Raw genomic sequence first — 19,959 nt, 5'->3', positions numbered from 1 at the left:
CCAGCTACTCATGAGGCTGAGGCAAGAGAACTGCTTGAACCTGGGAGGTGGAAATTGTGGTGAGCCAAAATTGCACCACTGCACTCCAGCCTGGGCAAGAGAATGAGACTCCGTCTGGAAAAAAAAAAAAAAAAAAAAGAGGGATCTTCATGTTCTTGCCAATTTGCAAAAATGAAAAAAAAAATTGGTATCTGTTAACCAGAGGCAATGAAAAGCACCTCCCTGGCTGCTGTAGTAACTGGATCAGTAACTCTGATGGGAGATTCCAACCCCCGAGACCTGTGACTATGTCACACAGCAAAAGGGCTTTGCCACAGGCCTTAGGAGGAGTATCCTGGGCTATCCAGGGAGGTCCAATCTAATCCCATGAGCCTCTAAGAGCATAGAACTGGCCAGGCACGGTGGCTCTTGCCTGTAATCTCCACACATTGGGAGGCTAAGGCAGGCAGATCACGAGATCAAGAGATGGAAACCATCCTGGCTAAAATGGTGAAACCCCATCTCTACTAAAAATACAAAAATTAGTCGGGCGTTGTGGCGGGCACCTGTAGTTCCAGCTACTCAGGAGGCTGAAGCAGGAGAATCACTTGAACCTAGGAAGTAGAGGTTGCAGTGAGCTGAGATCATGCCACTGCACTCCAGCCTGGGCAACAGTGTGAGACTCCATCTCAAAAAAAATTTTATAATGGGGCATAGAACTTTCTCCGAGTGGAAGAAGAGAAATGCACACAGGGGAACTGGAGAGGCTGACCAGGTCCCTGGCCTAGCTAGTCCTGAGCTGATGGGACCACGTGCAAAGACCAGATAGAGGCCTCAGGAGCTGAGGGCAGCCCCCAACAGATGGCCAGCAAGGGAACAGACACCTCAGTCCTGCAACCACAAGGAACTATGTTTGGCCAAAAGTGCTTGGAAACAATTCTCCAGTGAGGAATGCAGCCCAGCCCACATGGTGATTTTTGCCCAGTGACACCCACGTCAGACTTCTGTCCCACAGAACTCTGAGATGATACAATTTCAATTGTTTTAAGCCCCGAAATTTGTGGAAATGTGGTAAAGCAGCAACAGAAATGAATACAGTGATTTACATGGAAACCCCTAGAAGAGTGTCTGGCACCGTGTTGACACCTGACAGGCGTTTCCGGACTTCCTTACATTGCAAGACAGGGCTGGCCACACTCCATCCAAAACAATAGATGATAGACTTGTTCTGACAAAACAGATTCAGTGAATTATAAATGGCCCAGAACACCTACAAATTTCAGGTTTCAGGTAAGTGATTGCCTTTCCTTTCACTTAGAAACCTCCCAATGCTCATCTTACTGATAAACTCTAAGTACCAAGCAGGAGACTAAACACCAGACAAACCCAGCCCCAGATGCCCCGAGGGAGCCCATCCCAGCACTCACTCCGCTGCACTGAAATGATGTCCAGGTCAGTTTATCTCACTAGACCAAGAACTCCAGCTCTCCATGTGTGAGTCACCAGTGCTGCCTCTGCATCTCTGCTTCTAGGATGGTGCTTCTGCACTTCACAGGAAATCTGTATCAATGTCTGTCAACACTATATATGACAGTGTAACTTAATGTCTGCACAGAAAACATCAATTCTTTGAGGACCAGGGCCGGGTTTATTAGCCTTTGTCCTCCCACTGCCACTGTCTGGGACACCAGAGGCACTCAGTAGAAGTTGGTGAAGAGAAGGAAAAGGCAGAGGAGAGACAGGAAAGCAGGACCAACACTGCAGACACAGATTCCGAGGTGGCTGGAGGAGAGGCAGGGCAGAGAAACTTCCTGGATGCTGGAATGGGGTTCACTGTGATACCTGCTGCTGAATTTCAAATGTCAAAGGTGGTGCTTTGCTGACCTTGACCTCTGACTGCCCTTTAGCTTTCCCGACCTCAACACAGGGCACTTAGAAACTGCAATGTCAAGAAATTATGCTTCATTAAAGCATGGGAATGTTATTTACATGGACGTCCATTACTGCATTTTTTTACATGGGAATGTAAATAATTGAAGAGATTGGTAAAGACTAAATCATGCACATTCAATAACTTTGTAAAATATTAATGATAACTGAAACACAAATTTTGATGTTCCCCAAAAATGCTAAAATATAAAACAATACTGGCCAGTTAAAGATAGAAAACAATCCTAATGAAGCTCCCCAACAGACACATTAAAACTTCTCTGTACATTAAACATTTGGGATTTCAAAGGAAAACCCAGATTCATTCCATTCTTAATACGGCATTAAAAAAAAATTCTTAGGTAATACAATATTTCATTTAAAATTTACAAAATTCCATCACATTCATGATTTCATTTGATCCTCAAAACAATCTCCTGAGTTAGGCAGAACAGGTATTACTAACAACTAACTCCATTCTACAGGTAAGGGAACTGAAGTTCAGAAAGCACTTGGACTTAACAAAAGCTTTAATAGGGCCACATATAGAAACCAAATCTTCTGCTCAAAAGAACTAGAAGAAGTTATCTTTTACATATTATTCATACTTATATCCTGTCAATATCCAAAAACGTTTTGAGGTAGCCTGCAATAATAGACACCTATCCAATAAAAACATTAAAATGAAAAACGGGGAAAAAAAACAGCAGGTGACATGGGAGACAGACAAAGGTACATAGCAAAGACTGAGACTTACAATCTAAGAAAACTTCTTCTCTGACCTTCCAGTTCCAGGGACATAATACTAAAGGAAACAACATGGTTTATAGACTCATCAACTGACAAAAGAGAGGTTGCATCAGTTCTTAACTGTGAAACACTCCTAGTAGCCACAGCAAATCTCTAGGACAACATATCAATGGTATCAAAGCAAGAGAATACTTCAGTGATAGAGTGAATTAAGTTCCCTGCTTGGGACCCAGGCCAGGGCTAGAGAAAAGAACTCTGAAATGTAGAGCTCAAAAATATATCCTCTGTCGGCCAGGCACAGTGGCTCACACCTGTAGTCCCCAGCGCTCTGGAAGGCCGAGGCAGGCAGATCACGAAGTCAGGAGATGGAGACCATCCTGGCTAGTAAAGTGAAATCCTGTTTCTACTAAAAATACAAAAAATTAGCCGGGCGTGGTGGCAGGCGCCTATAGTCCCAGCTGCTTGGGAGGCTGAGGTAGGAGAACAGAGTGAATCCAGGAGGCGGAGCTTGCAGTGAGCCTAGATCCTGCCACTACACTCCAGCTGGGCAACAGAGCAAAACTCTGTCTCCAAAAAAAAAAAAAAAAAACAAAACCCCAAAAAACATATACACACACACACACACACACACATATATATACACACACACATATTTATATATATATACACACACATATTTATATATATATACACACACATATTTATATATATATACACACACATATTTTTATATATATATATAAATATATATATATATATACACCCTCTGTCTTCTCCATACCCATGTGTTCCCTTCTGTGAGAGAATTCCTTACACCATTACGGGGAAGAGAATTTTTCTCTGCTCTATTTGCTTGAAAGAATTAAAAGTGTAGGGCAAAAATCTTGGAAATTATGTAGTTTACGATCCTCAAAAGTGAGAAAAATGAAGCCCAGAAGAGAAGGCCTTCCAGGAAAATTCCAGAGCCGGAGGTAGACCCCGTACATTGTTTTTGTTTTTGTTTAGAGAGAAAGTCTCACTCTATGGCCCAGGCTGGAGTGCAGTGGAGCCATTTCACTCGCTGCAACCTCCGCCTCCTGGGTTCAAGCTATTCTCCTGCCTCAGCCTCCTGAGTAGCTGCGATTACAGGCGCCCACCACCACGCCCAACTCATTTTTGTATTTTTAGTAGAGACAGGGTTTCACCATGTTGGCCATGTTGGTCTCGAACTCCTGATCTCGAGTGATCCGCCTGCCTAGACCTCCCAAAGTCCTCGGATTACAGGCGTGAGCCACCGTGCCCGGCCGACCTGGTAAGTTTTAATCAAGTACTCTGAATTATGCAACAAACACTAGGAAGTAACAGAAAAAAGAATTAATCTAAAAATCCTCTGGAGAGTCAAAGAATTGCAGACCTAAAATAGCATGAATACTTGGATTCATGGTTTTGAAAAAGGACCTCGCATTTACCCGCATGTACAAACTGCCTGCCCACCTCTATCAGAGCATTTTTCAAGCTGTGCTACAGTTAACTATGTACTGCCCAAATCCAATCTGTCCCTGCAGATCATAAGCTCTTCAAGACCAGGACTTCAGGAGAAAGAGCAAAACTTCAGAGAGAAGAGAGCCACCGAAACAGAGTTCATAGCAATGGGTCGGCAGGAGCTGATGACTGGAGGTGCGCGGTAGCGTTGGGGTCTGGGACAGCGGAGGGCAGAGAAGGCAAAAGGGCCTGCATGACACGCTACAGGGCTAGGAGCCACAGCTGCGATGATTAGTTCAGGTTTGTCTCGTATGCCTGTTACTTATACACCATCTCTTGTTCAGAAAGAACTTCAGGTTGAGTATTTGGACTCCTTGAGCCTTCTGCTGTTTGTCTCCGGGACGTTTAACACTCTTAAAAGGGGAAAACTGTCCAGTTCGATTTTCCTTCCTGGAACATTACAGGTTTTTCAAAAGTCTGATGAAAGCATTCACTAAGGAGTGATTCCACTTTCTCTGGTGGCTGAGAAATAGGCGTCTGAGGGGCAGCATCACGTCTTCCCATCAAGCTGAGGTCAGAATCTCCCCACCCACGGACCTCACCCTCGCTCTCCCCTCATAAATCTGACCTCTAACTGTAACTGCCTTGGCCTCATTCCATGGGTGTGGATGCTCCTGCTTGAAACGCATTTTCCAGCGCGCCAAATTCTTGGGAGAGCTTCTTCCACACTCCAAGCGCTGAGAGTTACAAAGTTCAATCTGGCTTTCCAGATTTTTTTTTCTTCCCATTACTAACGGAAGAAATCAAGAAGCGCCCGGCAGAAGGGCCCTGCTCCCTCCAATCAGAGCCCAGCTCGGGGCCAGAGCAGGAAGTGCGGCGGTGGGACGCCTGGTGGGACGCCTGGTGACATCCCCTCGCCCCCCGGGACCCGCCGGCCAGGACACAGGTCGGTGCGGCCGCTGTGCGACAGCTCCGGGCCCGCGCCTCTCGCTTCCTCCCGCCTGGCAAGTGAGAGGACAAACCATGCGGCGGGGGCGGTGCGACCCCACCAACCGCGACCCTCGCGCACGGACCCCCACTACACGCGCGTCCCAGGCGGGGTCGACCTAGAGGAGCCACGGGGGGCCGCACAGCCCCACTAGCAGGGCGGCCAGGACCCAAGCGCGTGGGTCCACGCAGCCACCTATATAGGTGACAAAACAGGAAACTGTCATGCGGGGCCAGGAAAAAGCCCCCACCCAGAGTCACGGACTCCCTCGTCCGAGGGTCCGCGCAGTCCCCTCGGTGAGTCTAGCGAAGCAGTCTCGCTGAGAGGGAAGGCGGGGAGGGTGGCGGAGTCTCCCACTGGCGGTGACCCGGGCCCCGCCCCACGAGTAGGTTCTCGCAGGGCCCCCTCTGCGCACGCGGGGACCAGCCACGCCGCGGAGGACCGGGCAGAAGCCAGTGCCCGGGTCCATGAAGTCCCCTCCGCGGCAGACGCGATGGCTCGGGGAGCAGTGGGGACCGGCCCCCACCCGCAGGGCGACCGGCACCGCCGCGCGGACCCACGCTTTATCGCAGCAGGCGCGAAGCCCCCGGTGCCACACGAGGCCGAGACAAAGCCCAGGCGCAAGGACTTCGGATCCCGAACTCGGACCCTGCGGAGCCCAGCTCGGAGCCGCCACGCCCGGGGCAGAGAACCCCACCCGGTCCGGAGAACCCGTCGCCCGTCGCGCCGTCTCACCTCAGGCCGCCGCCTCGCATCGCTCGCTCCTCGCAGCGGAGCCTGGGCCCACTGGAGCGCAGCTGAGCAGCCGACAGAGACGCGGCAGCCTCAACAATGGAGCCCCGGGGAGGGGCCGCCGCGCCGCTTCAGCCCGTGTTCCCCGTTCAGGATCCAGCTCGGATCAAGGAGCTGCAGCTGGCGCGGGGCTGTGGCCAGGAAACACACCATGCAGGTGCACACGGACCCGCCCACCGCCCGCCGCCCCGCCCCCAGCGGAGCCGGGCGCCTAGGGCCTCCTCCGGCCAATGGGGAGCAAGCCGCGCGGAGAGGGCGGGGCCTGGGGGAACAAAGGGAAGTTGGGCGGGGCGGCGCTGGGATTGGGCGTGCGAAGTCCCGCGGGAGGACCGGACCCAAGAGCTGGCCGGATCCTGGCCCCCTAGAAGACCCAGCTCAACGTCCACCTGCAGTCTGCTCTACAGGACGCGCTCATCTCAAGCCCAGAACTCAGGCTTTTAGGGCAGACAGCGAGAGACAGGCTTGCTTTACAAAAAGTGAAACTGAGGTCCAAGGAATAGGATTGCCTGTTGCCCGAAGTCACGTAGTCCCATTCACTCGTTCACCTTGTCATTCAGCAAACATTTGGAAGCAAGTATGGTGGGCGTTAGGAGTGAAGTAGGGCCGGGCGCGGTGGCTCCCGCCTGTAATCCCAGCACTTTGTGGGGCCGAGGCAGGTGGATCACTTGAGGCCAGGAGTTCGAAACCAGCCTAGCCAACAAGATGAAACCCCATCTCTGCTAAAAATACAAAAACTTAGCCGATCGTGGTGGCGCGTACCTGTGGTCCCAGCTACCGGGAAGGCTGAGGCAGGAGAATCGTTTGAACCCTGGATGTGGAGGTTGCAGTGAGCTGAGATGGTGCCACTGCATGCGCTCCAGCCTGGGCGACAGAGTGAGACTCTGTCTCCAAAAAAAAAAAAAAAAAAAAAAAAAAATTAATAGATGGGAAGTAGAAGCGAACTTAGGCCTTCCCTGAAGGAGCTCGGCCAAGGAGTACCTGAAATGTCTCTGCTTCTCTTTAAGGTCTGATAAAGGAACCAGGAGCGAGCACTAATCACTTCCCTTTCCTGCCTCAGAGCTTTCATATGTTTGCTGTTCCCCGCCTGAAATGCCAAGTACCAATGGAATTTTTTTATTTATAGAAATGGGGTCTCCCTATGTTGCCCAGGGTGGTCTCAAACTCCTGGCCTCAAGCTATCCTCTCGTCTCAGCCTCCCAAAGTGTTGGGATTACAGGCATGAAGCACTGTCCCCAGCCCTGATCGTCTTTCAAACCTCTTTCCTCATCTTATTTGAGCTTCCTGCTTCATGTGCCCCCACACCCTTGGTTTTCCTGTACTTCCATAGCTACTCTGCCAAACTTGTATATGTCTGGGCTCAGGCCAAATGCCCTTCCATTTGCAGTGGGCACTGCCACAGGAAATCTCATGCCCTTCCGGGCTTCACAAACCATCCACATGCTCTGCTGCCTGCCAGAGACATCCATCCCAGTCAGATGCCCAGCCCTGACCTTTCCCAAAGCCCCAGCTGGACATAGGGAAGCATCTCAAATTTTCCGTGGGCCAAAACAAAGTGGTTTATTAGTGCCCTAACCTGCTCATCCACATTCTCGTGATTCTCTGTAAACAGCCCCTCCATCCACCCAGCTGCTCAGGTGAAAATCTCAAATCCTCCTCCAGTCCTTCCTCCCCAAACCTCTCATGCAGCCCTCTGCCTTCCTAGGACGCTGAGCACCCCTCACTCCCAGCACCAGCTGGGGTGCTGTCTGAGTCGCTGCCACCCACTTGGCATGAAGTGTGACCTCTCGCCCAGTGTGGTGGCTTACGCCTGTAGTCACAGCACTTTGGGAGGCTGAGGCGGGCAGATCGCTTGAGGTCAGGAGACTGGGACCAGCCTGGTCAATATGGTGAAACTAAAATACAACAATTAGCCAGGCATGGTAATGCATGCCTATCATCCCAGCTACCCTACCCAGGAGGCTGAGGCAGGAAAATTGCTTGAACCTGGGAGGCAGAGGTGGCAGTGAGCCAACATCACACCACTGCATTCCAGGCTGGGCAACAGAGTGAGACTCTGTTGCAAATTAAAAAAAAAAAAAAAAGAAGAAGAAAAAGAAGAAGAAGTGTGACCTCTCTAAGGCAAGGCAGTGTCCCACTCTGATTCACTTCCATGTGCAAAACAGGACCTGCACCCTGAAGGTATTCACTCAGGGAGGCTGCTGGGATGGGTGGATGCACGGTTAAGGTCTTCATGGTGGCTGGGGCTGACCCCATCCCCATCGCTCTTCCCACACACACCTGCACACTCATCACTCCTACGCTCACACTCACCACTGAAAGCCTGGCCCCTAATCTGATTTGCCTAACAAGGTCCCCGGATGAACAACACAGGCTTCCCTACCTCTCCCCTGCTAGGGCCCCACCGTGTTCTGGGATGTACTCAGGGATAAGGAGAACAAAACCTCAGGGAGTGAAAGGACATTCCAGGGTGCAGGCCTCTGCATCCCCCTCCATGCCCTCACCCCTGCCTGACACACCCTCCCCCCTGTACCTGGCCAGCTCCTACCAACCCTTAAAGTCTCACCAAGTTCTGTTGTGACAGCCATACCCTAAAGTGACTGACCCCCCAATGACCTATGCCCTTGCATAGTCTTCCTGACCTTAGATACGAGCAAAACCGGTGACTGGCTTCTAAGCCATAGGCCCTGGCAAAAGCAATGGGATGTCACTGTCACAGTGCATCACCTTCGCACACTAGAGAGAAATGTTCCACCTGCAGGTGCTGCTGGAGGGAGATGCTGTGCTGAGAAAGACCTTTGGAGGGGCCCCATAGGCAAGGAAGCAAAAAGCTGGGCCCTTGCCAAGCGGGTCTGAGGAAATGAATTCTGCCAGTAACCTCAGCGGACCTGAAAATGGATTCTGCCCTGGGGGAGCCTCAGATGAGGATGCAGCCCAGCTGCTTAGCATGAGATCCCAAGCACAGGACCCGCTTAAATAGGCTCAACTCCTAGCTTGCCAAAATTGGCTTGTGTTGTTTTAAGCTTCTACATTTTTAGTTATTGCCTATGAAAGTGTTAAAATGTGAGACAATAACTTAGGTCCCCTCCCCATCACACACATTCTTCCTTCTGGCATTCATCACAATTCTACTTATTGATTTAAAATCTCCCTCTTGACTGGGTGCAGTGGCTCAGGAGTTCCAGACCAGCCTGGCCAACATGGTGAAACCCCATCTCTACTAAAAATACAAAAATTAGCTAGATGTGGTGGTGTAATCCTGTAATCTCAGCTACTCCGAAGGCTGAGGCAGGAGAATTGCTTGAATCCAGGAGGCAGAGGTTTCAGTGAGCCATGATGACACCATTGCACTCCAGCCTGAGTGACAAGAACAAAACTCTGTCTCAAAAAAAAAAAAAAAAAAAAAAAAAGTCTCTTGCCACTAGTGTGAAGGTCCCATGAGAAGAAAAATGGAAACTCTTGCTCATAAGAGTGTCCCAAATGCCCAGCACGGTGTATTTCTAGGGCAGTTGGTCAATGGTGGACACTGCTGGTTGGAGGGCCCAGCTGGCCCTCCCAGCTGCCTCCTCCCTGGTCATGTTCCATTATAGAAAACAGAATAGTTTCATGCCTTTCCAGAGTCCCTCTTAGTGGGGATGGGCCAAGTGACATTGTCCTGCCCCGGGAGATATAAGTGGAAGTTGGCTGAAAGGTTTCTAGCCGTGGTGTGCTGGGGCGATTTAAACCAGGACATGAGAGCTGACCGTCCATTGTTCAGGAATTCTGCAAGTTGATTGTTCAACACATTCAGTACTTAAAAATATCAAATAATATAAACTCGCAAATTAAAAAATGCATTAAACCAGATGCAGTGGCCCACGTCTAACACATTGGAAGCCTGAGGCAGGAAGATCACTTGAGCCCAGGAGTTCAAGACCAGCTTAGGCAAAAAAGGAAGAGCCTGTCTCCACAAAAAAATTTAAAATTAGCTAGGCATGGTGGTGTGTGCATGCAATCCTAGCCACTCAGGAGGCTGAGGTGGGAGGATCGCTTGAGCCACCTGTTCAAGGCTCCAATGAGCTATGATAGTGCCACTGCACTCCAGTCTGGGTGACAGAACCAGACCCTGTCTCAGAAATAAACATATTTCATATATTAACAAATTTATAATAAATGTATATTTACATATACATGTATGTATTATAATTATATATTTAGACATAAATATATATTTCTTGTTTTATTTATTTATTTATTTATTTATTTATTTATTTATTTATTTTGAGTTGGAGTTTAACCCTTGTCACCCAGGCTGGAGTGCAATGACACAATCTGGGCTCACCGCAACCTCCACCTCCTGGGTTCAAGGGATTTTCCTGCTTCAGTCTCCTGAGTAGCTGGGATTACAGACACACACCACCATGCCTGGCTAATTTTTGTATCTTTAGTAGAGATGGGATTTCTCCATGTTGGTCAGGTTAGTCTCAAACTCCTGACCTCAGGTGATCTGCCCACCTCGGCCTCCCAAATTGCTGGGATTACAGGTGTAAGCCACTGTGCCCAGCCTATATGATATATTTATATATTATAATTATGTATATTTTATATAATTATATATAAATATCAATATAAAACCTTTCCTTGCCTTCTCTTGTTTCTACCTACAGTCAGTCCCATGACTTCAAATACTATCTACATGTAGTAATTTTAAATGTATGTTTATATATATATATTTTTTGTTGTTGTTGTTGAGACGGAGTCTTGTCCTGTCGTCAGGCTGGAGTGCAATGGCGCAGTCTCAGCTCACTGCAACCTCTGACTCCCGGGTTCAAGTGATTCTCCTGCCTCAGCGTGCCAAGTAGCTGGGCTTATAAGCGCCCACCACCACGTTCAGCTAATTTTTGTATTTTTAGTAGAGACAGGGTTTTGCCATGTTGGTTAGGTTGGTTTTGAACTCCTGACCTTAACTGATCGCCCACCTCGGCCTCTTAAAGCGCTGGGAATGCATGCGTGAGCCACCTTGTCCAAAATATTTTTCTGTTTCCAAACATTTTACAAGAGAGGAAAGCGGAGAATAAATCATCTGACATACTACTATAAAAAGAAAATCTTTGTGCCTCTCTTCTTTTCATCTTTCCTAAGTGTACATATTACCAAAATGTCTTTAGGTTGAGGTCCCCCCGTGAAAACTTTACAGGGTGTGTGTCCTCAGACACCCTCCTGTCTTTTCCTAGTCCTGGCATTTTAGAACTGTCTGGGGATGATCCAGGATACCCGCTGTGGCCATGTCTATCGGAGGGTCTAGTGAGTATCAGCCCCGGGGTCATCTCATCACCAAGGACAGCCTGAGGTAGGGGGTAGAGTCTCTCAGGGGAGCAGCTGGATGCTCTTGGCCTTAGAGGAATCTCCTGGTATAGTTTCATCTAAAATGGTGACCCCTTAGGGTTATTAAAATTTTAGGACATTAAAATGAATGGACAATACAACATAATGTCATTAAAGCTAGGTCATTAAAACTGTTCCTCCAGCCGGAGCTTTTATTCCTCAGAGACACATTGACGGTCTGCCAATGGGATGCTGATATTGAGAGGAAAGGGCAGAAATGATTTCTGCTCTCTAGATTGTCTCAGGTTTGTGAAGAGAGAAAAACTGTCCCAAAGGACAAGGAAAACCCACCCCAGAGAGGATGTGCAAGAACCTGAATATGAAAATGCACTCAAGGCACACAGGAGGACAAAGAGCAGTGCCAGTGCCTCCTAGGTGGTCACTGAGGACTTTACTGAACAGGGTGGGTGTCCTGAGGGATAGAATGGCCTGCCGTGACACTTAGAATGGTCTGTGTTGGAGTCAGCGCTGCCTCTCCCTGAGTTTGTTTCCTTGATAAGGCTTGTCCGCTTATATGAGTTTCAGTTTTTCTTTTTTTTTTTTTTTTTTTTTTTTTTTTTTGAGACGGAGTCCCGCTCTGTTGCCCAGGCTGGAGTGCAATGGCCAGATCTCAGCTCACTGCAAGCTCCGCCTCCCGGGTTCACGCCCGTTCTCCTGCCTCAGCCTCCCGAGTAGCTGGGACTACAGGCGCCCGCCACCTCGCCCGGCTAGTTTTTTGTATTTTTTAGTAGAGACGGGGTTTCACCGTGTTAGCCAGGATGGTCTCGATCTCCTGACCTCGTGATCCGTCCGTCTCGGCCTCCCAAAGTGCTGGGATTACAGGCTTGAGCCACCGCGCCCGGCCATGAGTTTCAGTTTTTCATTGACTGTAAGATACATGTTGTCAGTACAGTTTGAAAGATAAAGGTACTATTTCCAAAGTAGCAAGGTAAAATGACGTATTTTATTTGCTAAAAGTTCATATTTATTTCTTCCCCAGAGTGAGTGTAGTAAGATTTAAAGGTCTGTTCTTTTCAAGGGTAATTTCAAATGGAATTGTAGGACTTAGCTTTGTGAATGCTACTGGTGAAATAAAAGTATGATAGATAAATTGATGATTTACAAGGATTCACCAAAATGTCAGTTCCCCTCTTGTAGCATGGTGAAGAATTTATGACAGTGGACACATCTGTGTCCTCTTATCTGGCTATCTGAGGGGTTTTTTGGTGTTGTTTTATGTTTTTTTGTTTTGGAGACACTGTCTTGCTCTGTAGCCCGGCTGAAGTGCAGTGGCACTATCTCTGCTTACTGCGACCTCTGCCTCCCGGGTTCAAGTGATTCTCCTGTGTCAGCCTCCCGAGTTACTGGGATTATAGGCACCCACCATCACACCCAGCTAATTTTTGCATTTTTAGTAAACACGGGGTTTTAGGCCTGGCACTGTGGCTCAGGCCTGTAATCCCAGCAATTTGGGAGGCCAAGGTGGGTGGATCACGAGGTCAGGAGTTCCAGAGCAGCCTGGCCAACATGGTGAAACCCTGTCTCTACTAAAAATACAAAAAAAATTTTAGCTGAGCATGGTGGCAGACACCTGTAATCCCAGCTACTTGGGAGGCTGAGGCAAGAGAATTGCTTGAACCCGAGAGGTGGAGGTTGCAGTGAACCAAGATCTTGCCACTGCACCACAGCCCAAGCGACAATGCAAGACTCCGTCTCAAAAAACAAAAAATACAAACAGCAAAAAGGCGGGGTTTTGCCATGTTGGCCAGGCTGGTCTCAACATCCTGACATCAGATGATTGCTCACCTCATCCTCCCAAGGTGCTGGGATTACAGGCGTGAGCCACCATGCCCTGCCCACACTATTTTATTTTTATTCCCTAAATTTTAATATGTTTGAGTTTGTCTGTTCCTTTATCACTGTTTTCTTACATAAAATAAATTCTGCCTAATCCTTCGTAAAAAAAAAAAAAAAAAAAAAAATCTTTCTGTGACTTCTGAAAGTGTTCTGGTTTTATCTTTCATATTTGAATATATAATAAGTTGATTATGGATCATGGAATAGAGAAGAATGCAGTGCATTTTCCTAAGCAGATGCCAGCCTGGTTTGCCTCATATTTTAAAGTGCATGTGATTTCTTTTTCTATTCTACAGTGCCTACTCTATCACTCATCAACTTTTCATTTAAATGCTGGGTCATTAAGACTTCTTCCCATTGGTCTGCTTGCTCATCTCTCTGCTAATACTGTGCTGTCCTGAGTATTTTCGTTTGAAAATCTTAGAAGTATGTTAGACAAGCCATCACTCTTTTTTTAGATGACTAAAAAGCATTAGACATTTGTCATTTTTACTACGCATGAAAAAGTAATTTTTCCTGCCTAAAAAAAACCTGATTTGGGAATTTATGTGATTTCATAGGAATAGCATCTGGAAGTGGTGACATTAATGTCCTTTTTTAAAAACAGGTGTCGTATTTACTCTTATTCCTTTCTACCTTGACATTGTGCAACAGAAATTTGAAAAATTATTGTATTAATATTGTCCAATATCAATTATTGGTTTTATTTACTACTCAATTAAATTTAATAAGCCTACTCTCTTTTGGTATAATCACATGGAATGGGCTCAACTCCCCAGTTAATAAGTGACAGCACATGTAAAATATTGTGTACCAGGGAAACTCATTGAACACTTAGTGTTCAGACTGTGGTTTGGTGTCTGGTTCTCTAAGCACCACTGCAGTGAAAATAATAGATCATCGGCAAAAAAGTTTTGGCAAATATATTGCATAAGCCATTTAGATGCAGTGAATCATTCTTATTACTTGGGTTGGTGGAATCCCTTTCAAAATGTAAGTTACTAATACAAACAAAGATGGAACTTTGTGAGCAGACATTTTTAAGAATAAGTAGTCTCAGGACTGATAATATTAACTCCTTTATGCACATCAGGTAGAACTTTATTATGACAGATACTAGAAATGTACAAAGTGAAGTTAAAAGGTAACTCCTAGCAGCACATCTTACTCCCTGGATTCTCTAATGAGATAGGTGTTTCTACTTTGCTGTTGCCTTTTTGAATAGTTCAATTCTCACATTAGTACTGCTGTGTGGGAGGGAGTATGTGTGAACAGAGTAAGAGTTGTGACAATCAAGTCATAGAATAAATGCTTGGAAATTTTAGAATCATGTAAACAGCTTATGGATTGAGTATAGATTCCCAGTGCTGTCAGTCTCACCCGTCCTACTATCCACATATGTGGAATGTTCTAGGACTCCATGGCTTTTGAGGATGTGGCTGTGAACTTTACCCAGGAGGAATGGGCTTTGGTAGATTCTTCTCAGAAGAATCTCTGCAGAGAAGTGATGCAGGAAACCTGCAGGAACCTGGCTTCTGTAGGTAAGAATGACAACACATTTCACTTAATTACAGAAGTATTTCCCTATCATCAGTGCTATTTGTGATTTGGAATGTGGCAAGGGAATGATTTGGTGAAGAAATCAGGCATGGGCACTGTGTACAATGAACATGAAATCTAGTAATGTTTCTGTAGTTTGTAATAATTCATGATAATTTTGTGGGTCTGTATATTAGGAAACAAATGGAAAGACCAGAATATTGAAGATCACTTTGAAAAACTTGGGAAAGATATAAGATAATTTGCACTGAGAAGAGGAAATAAAGTCCTCTGAAGGAATCTTAGCTTGTCATGAACTTAAAAACAAGCAATCAAAACAAATAGAGTCACTTGAAATTTATTTTTTTTAGAAAAATTTCACCCAAAATGTAACGTACTTCAAGGTAGCAGTCAGTGTTTGGAAAACAGTTTACTTGAAAATAGCACTACAAAATTGTGTATATGAATGTTACTAATTTGGTCATAGCCATGCAGGTGGTAGCTGTGTTTTCAGTAGTAACCCATTTACTTTCAAATAATTCAATCATGGCAATAATAATAATAATAATAATAATAACAATGCATTTTCCTTGGTATTGGTTGCAGTGTAAGGCCAAGACCTATTAGTAAGTAGAAAGTTATTAAACCAACCAATAATAATGTGCTTGTCATTTTTTACAGAAATCATGTGGTACAGAGACTGTGTGAAAGCAAAGAAGGTAGACAGTATGGACAAGTAGTCAGCCAAATTCCAAATCTTGATCTGAATGAGAACATTTCTACTGGATTAAAACAATGTGAAAGCAGTGTTTGTGGAAAAGTCTTTGTACATCATTCCCTCCTTAATAGGCACATCCTGGCTCACTCAGGATACAAACCATATGGAGAGAAGCAATATAAATGTGAACAATGTGGGAAATTCTTCGTTTCTGTTCCAGGTGTTAGAAGACACATGATAATGTACAGTGGAAATCCAGTTATAAATGTACGATATGTGGGAAAGTGTTTTATTTTCTCAATTCATTTGAAAGACATCAGATCCGGGGCCTATCATGGGGAGGGGGGAGAGGGGAGGGATTGCATTGGGAGTTATACCTGATGCAAATGACGAGTTGATGGGTGCAGCACACCAACATGGCACAAGTATACATATGTAACAAACCTGCACGTTATGCACATGTACCCTACAACTTAAAGTATAATAATAATAAATAAATTTAAAAAAAACATTAACCATTAATGAAAAAAAAAAAAAGAAATCACTGGCCAACAGTTAATAAACTTCTATTTTACAAAAAACAAAAAAAAAAAGAAAGAAAGACATCAGAGAACTCACACAGGAGAAAAACCCTATAAATATAAACAATGTGGTAAAGCGTTCACTGTTTCCGGTTGTTGTCTAATACATGAACGAACTCACACTGGAGAGAAACCCTAGGAATGTAAGGAATGTGGGAAAACATTTAGATTTTCTTGTTGTTTTAAGATGCGTGAAAGGACTCACACTAGAGAAAGATCCGATACATGTACCAAATGTGATAAAGCCTTCAGCTGTCCCACTTCCCTTCGTAACCATGGAAGCATTCATACTGGAGAGAGACCCTATGAATGTAAACAATGTGGCGAAGCCTTTAGTCATTTGAGTTCCCTTTGTAACCATAGAAGTACTCATACTGGAGAGAAAGCCTATGAATGTAAACAATGTGACCAAGCCTTCAGTCGTCTCAGTTCCCCTCACCTCCACGAAAGAATTCATACTGGAGAAAAACCCTATGAATGTAAGAGATGCGGTAAAGACTACGCTCGTTCCAGTCATCTTACTCGCCATGAAAGAAGTCATGATATAGAGGCTGGGTATAGTGACTCGGCCTATAATCCCAGCACTTTGGGAGGCCAAGGTGTGTGTATTGCTTGAGCCCAGGAGTTCATAACCAGCCCGGATTAAAACAATGTGAAACAACCTGGGCAACACGGTGAAACCCTGTCTCTAGAAAAAATAAAATAATGCCAGGCACGCTGGCTCAAGCCAGCTACTCGGGAGGCTGAGACAGGAGAAGGGTGTGAACCTGGGAGGCAGAGCTTGCAGTGAGCCAAGATCGCACAACTGCATGCCAGCCTGCGCGACAGAGCGAGACTCCATCTCAAAAAGAAAAAAAAAAAAAAAAGAAAAAAGAAAATAATTAACTGGGCATGGTGGCACATTTCAGTTGTCTTAGTTCTTTTTCAAGGACATAAAAAGCCACAGGGGGTTGGGGGAAAGCCCTGTGCATGCGGATCACGAGGTCAGGAGATCGAGACCATCCTGGCCATCATGGTGAAACCTCGTCTCTACTAGAAATACAAAAATTAGCTGGGTGTGGTAGCATATGTTTGTAATCCCAGGTACTCAGGAGGCTGAGGCAGGAGAATCACTTGAACCCAGGAGGCGGAGGTTGCAGGGAGCCGAGATTGTGCCACTGCACTCCAGCCTGGTTACAGAGTGAGATTCCATCTCAAAATTAAAGAAAATAAATAAATAAATAAATAAATAAATAAATAAAGCCCCTTGAATGTAAGAAATGTGGTAAAACATATACTCTTTCCCATTCCCTCATAAGCATGAAAAGGCTCACATTGCACAGAAACCTTAAGAATGTAGGAAATGTGGTCAGGCCTTCAGATTTTCCTGTTTTTGAAGATTTGGGAGGACTCAGAGTGGAGAAAAGCCTTTTGAATCTAAATTTGTGGTAAGGCCTTCAGTTATGTTAGTTCCATTTGAAGACAGCAGCTGATTCCTGAGAAAAACCCTATGAATGTCCAGAATGTGGGAATGTTTCATTTCTCTCATACCCACTCAAGGACATATGAAAATGCACACTGTAGCTGGCTGGACCTTGTAAATACAAGAACGTACACAGGATTAAAACTCTAATAGTTTAGAAACTGCAAGAATATTTTCAGTTTTCACATTTACTTGAAAAGTCATGTGAAAACTCCCATGGGAAAGAAGTTCTATAAGTGAAGCTTTTCTAATTTGGAAAGCCTGATGCAAATTAATTATGGTGCAGTGCTTGAAAAAAATGTATGAAATGTTACACAAGTTACAAGTATATTGTTTTTATCAGTGGCTCATTCTTAAAGAGTCTTGAGTATGCATTTCACTTTGTTTTGCGGGAAACCTTGAGGTGAGAGTTCCGTAAATGCTCTTTAAGCAGTAGTACTTGAGTTTCATAGATAATGATATTAAGTTTGTTGATAGAATTTTTGTCTATTCATTTGATAATGTGCTGGATTCATGGTTGAATTTAATTTTTCTAATATGTAGGTACATTTAATTTTTTTGATTTCATTTTTCTTTTTTTTTTTGAGATGGAATCTCCCTCTGTTGCCCAGGCTGGAGTACAGTGGTGCAATCTCAGCTCACTGCAACCTCCGCCTCCTGGGTTTAAGTGATTCTCCTGCCTCAGCCTCCCGAGTAGCTGGGACTACAGGTGCCCACCACTATGTCCAGCTAATTCTTTGTATTTTTGGTAAAGACAGGATTTCACCATGTTGGCTGGGCTGGTCTTGAACTCCTGGCCTCATGGTTTGCCCACTTTGGCCTCCCAACGTGCTGGGATTACAGACATGAGCCACTGCACCCGTTCAGGTAAGTTTCATTTGTATGTATTGTCCTGTGATTAATGGACCAGTGAATAATGATTGTGAATTGTTGGGATTGTCTTACTAGCCTCATTTGGCAAATTTTGATTATCCCTTGTTCATTATACACATTCCACCTTTCTTTATTAAAGGAAAAACTACTCTTGATGTAAAGATGTTTATTTTTTGCTAATAATGAGTTAGTATTAATTCCTAAGTACATAAATTTTACCATGGATTATCATCTCGTGAGTTCTTTGCATGTGTTGCCCTTTATTCTTTATTATTTCTGTCTATTATTTGGATCATTCACTTTGAATGAAGGAGAGAGGACTGTGATAGCACAACATGTTGTAACCAATCTGAGGGAGGAAGCATTCAATCTCTCAGTCACATATGATATCATTCGGCTTTTCATCGATGCCTTTCTCATTGTAGTAGATAGTATTGCACCGTTATGATATGATAGTTTATATATTGTTTTTAGAGTATTACAGTCTTACCAGTCTGTGTGACATGATTCAGTTCCCTACCAGCCAACAGACAAAGCAATCACATAGTCCTGTAGGAACAAAGGAACATCCTCGGCCGGGTGCAGTGGATCACGCCTGTAATCCCAGCACTTAGGGAGGCCGAGGCCGGTGAATCATGAGGTCAGGAGATCCAGACCATCCTGGCTGACACGGTGAAACCCCGTCTCTACTAAAAATACAAAAAATTAGCCATGTGTGGTGGTGTGTGCCTGTAGTCCCAGCTTCTAGAGAGGCTGAGGCAGGAGAATGTTGTGAACCCCGGAGACGGAGCTTGCAGTGAGCTGAGATCAAACCACTGCGCTCCAGCAAGGGTGACAGAGAGAGATTCTGTCTCCAAAAAAAAAAAAAAAAAGGAACATCCTCACTTTTTTCATGCTATACCACTCTCTGCTCCTAAGTTAATCCCTGTTTGGGCCTATGGGAGCTTACACCATCCTCCTATATGTAATTAATAACTGATGTCTGGTTTTTCTGTTTAGTAATAGATGTTATGTGTTTAACGGTGCCAGTAAACGTAGGGTGCTCATTCCTTCCTCACCAGTGGGGTGCATGAGATGCTATTGAAATAATTGGCAACACAAATGGAATGGACCAGCCCTCATGCAGGACACCTGCTCAACTTGACCTACCTGCTGTCCGCTGACGGTTCCGTAACACATCAGCAGTCCCCTGAGTCAGAACCGTGAGCTGATGATGGGCTTTCCCTTTGGTCTGCACAGCGTTCTGTCATCTTCAGGTGTTTTCATCTTCTCCCACACTAAAATGCTCTCATCTCCTAGACATGAATGTTTCATTGCACCCCAGCATGACATTTGGCCTTTGCTTAGCAGGCAGTTTTGAGGCCCTGACTTATTAATGCACAGAAGCGCAGCACATAAGCCAACACTTAAGTCCTAATTAGGAAGGATCAGGCTGTATCTCTGTAGTCCCTGCATCTACTCTGGTCACCATCTCTGTATGCTGAGGGCAACCATGTGAACATTATTAATTATTGTACACTCCAAGATAATAGTTATTATGTAGGCAGAAGTAGTGGCCTTGTTTGTTTCTTGTGCTGCTGCTCCCCTTGCCGCTGTCCCATACACCCTCCTGATGAGGTGTACATCTATGGTTCCTCATGGTTCAGGCACTGATGAGTACAGAAATTGGGAAGAAAGAGTTTGACATTAG

The sequence above is a fragment of the Macaca fascicularis genome, chromosome 3 (assembly GCF_037993035.2).
Source record: "Macaca fascicularis isolate 582-1 chromosome 3, T2T-MFA8v1.1".
NCBI classification, from domain to species: Eukaryota; Metazoa; Chordata; class Mammalia; order Primates; family Cercopithecidae; genus Macaca; species Macaca fascicularis.
The sequence above is the reverse complement of the archived record's forward strand: the minus strand, read 5'-3'. Positions refer to the sequence as shown.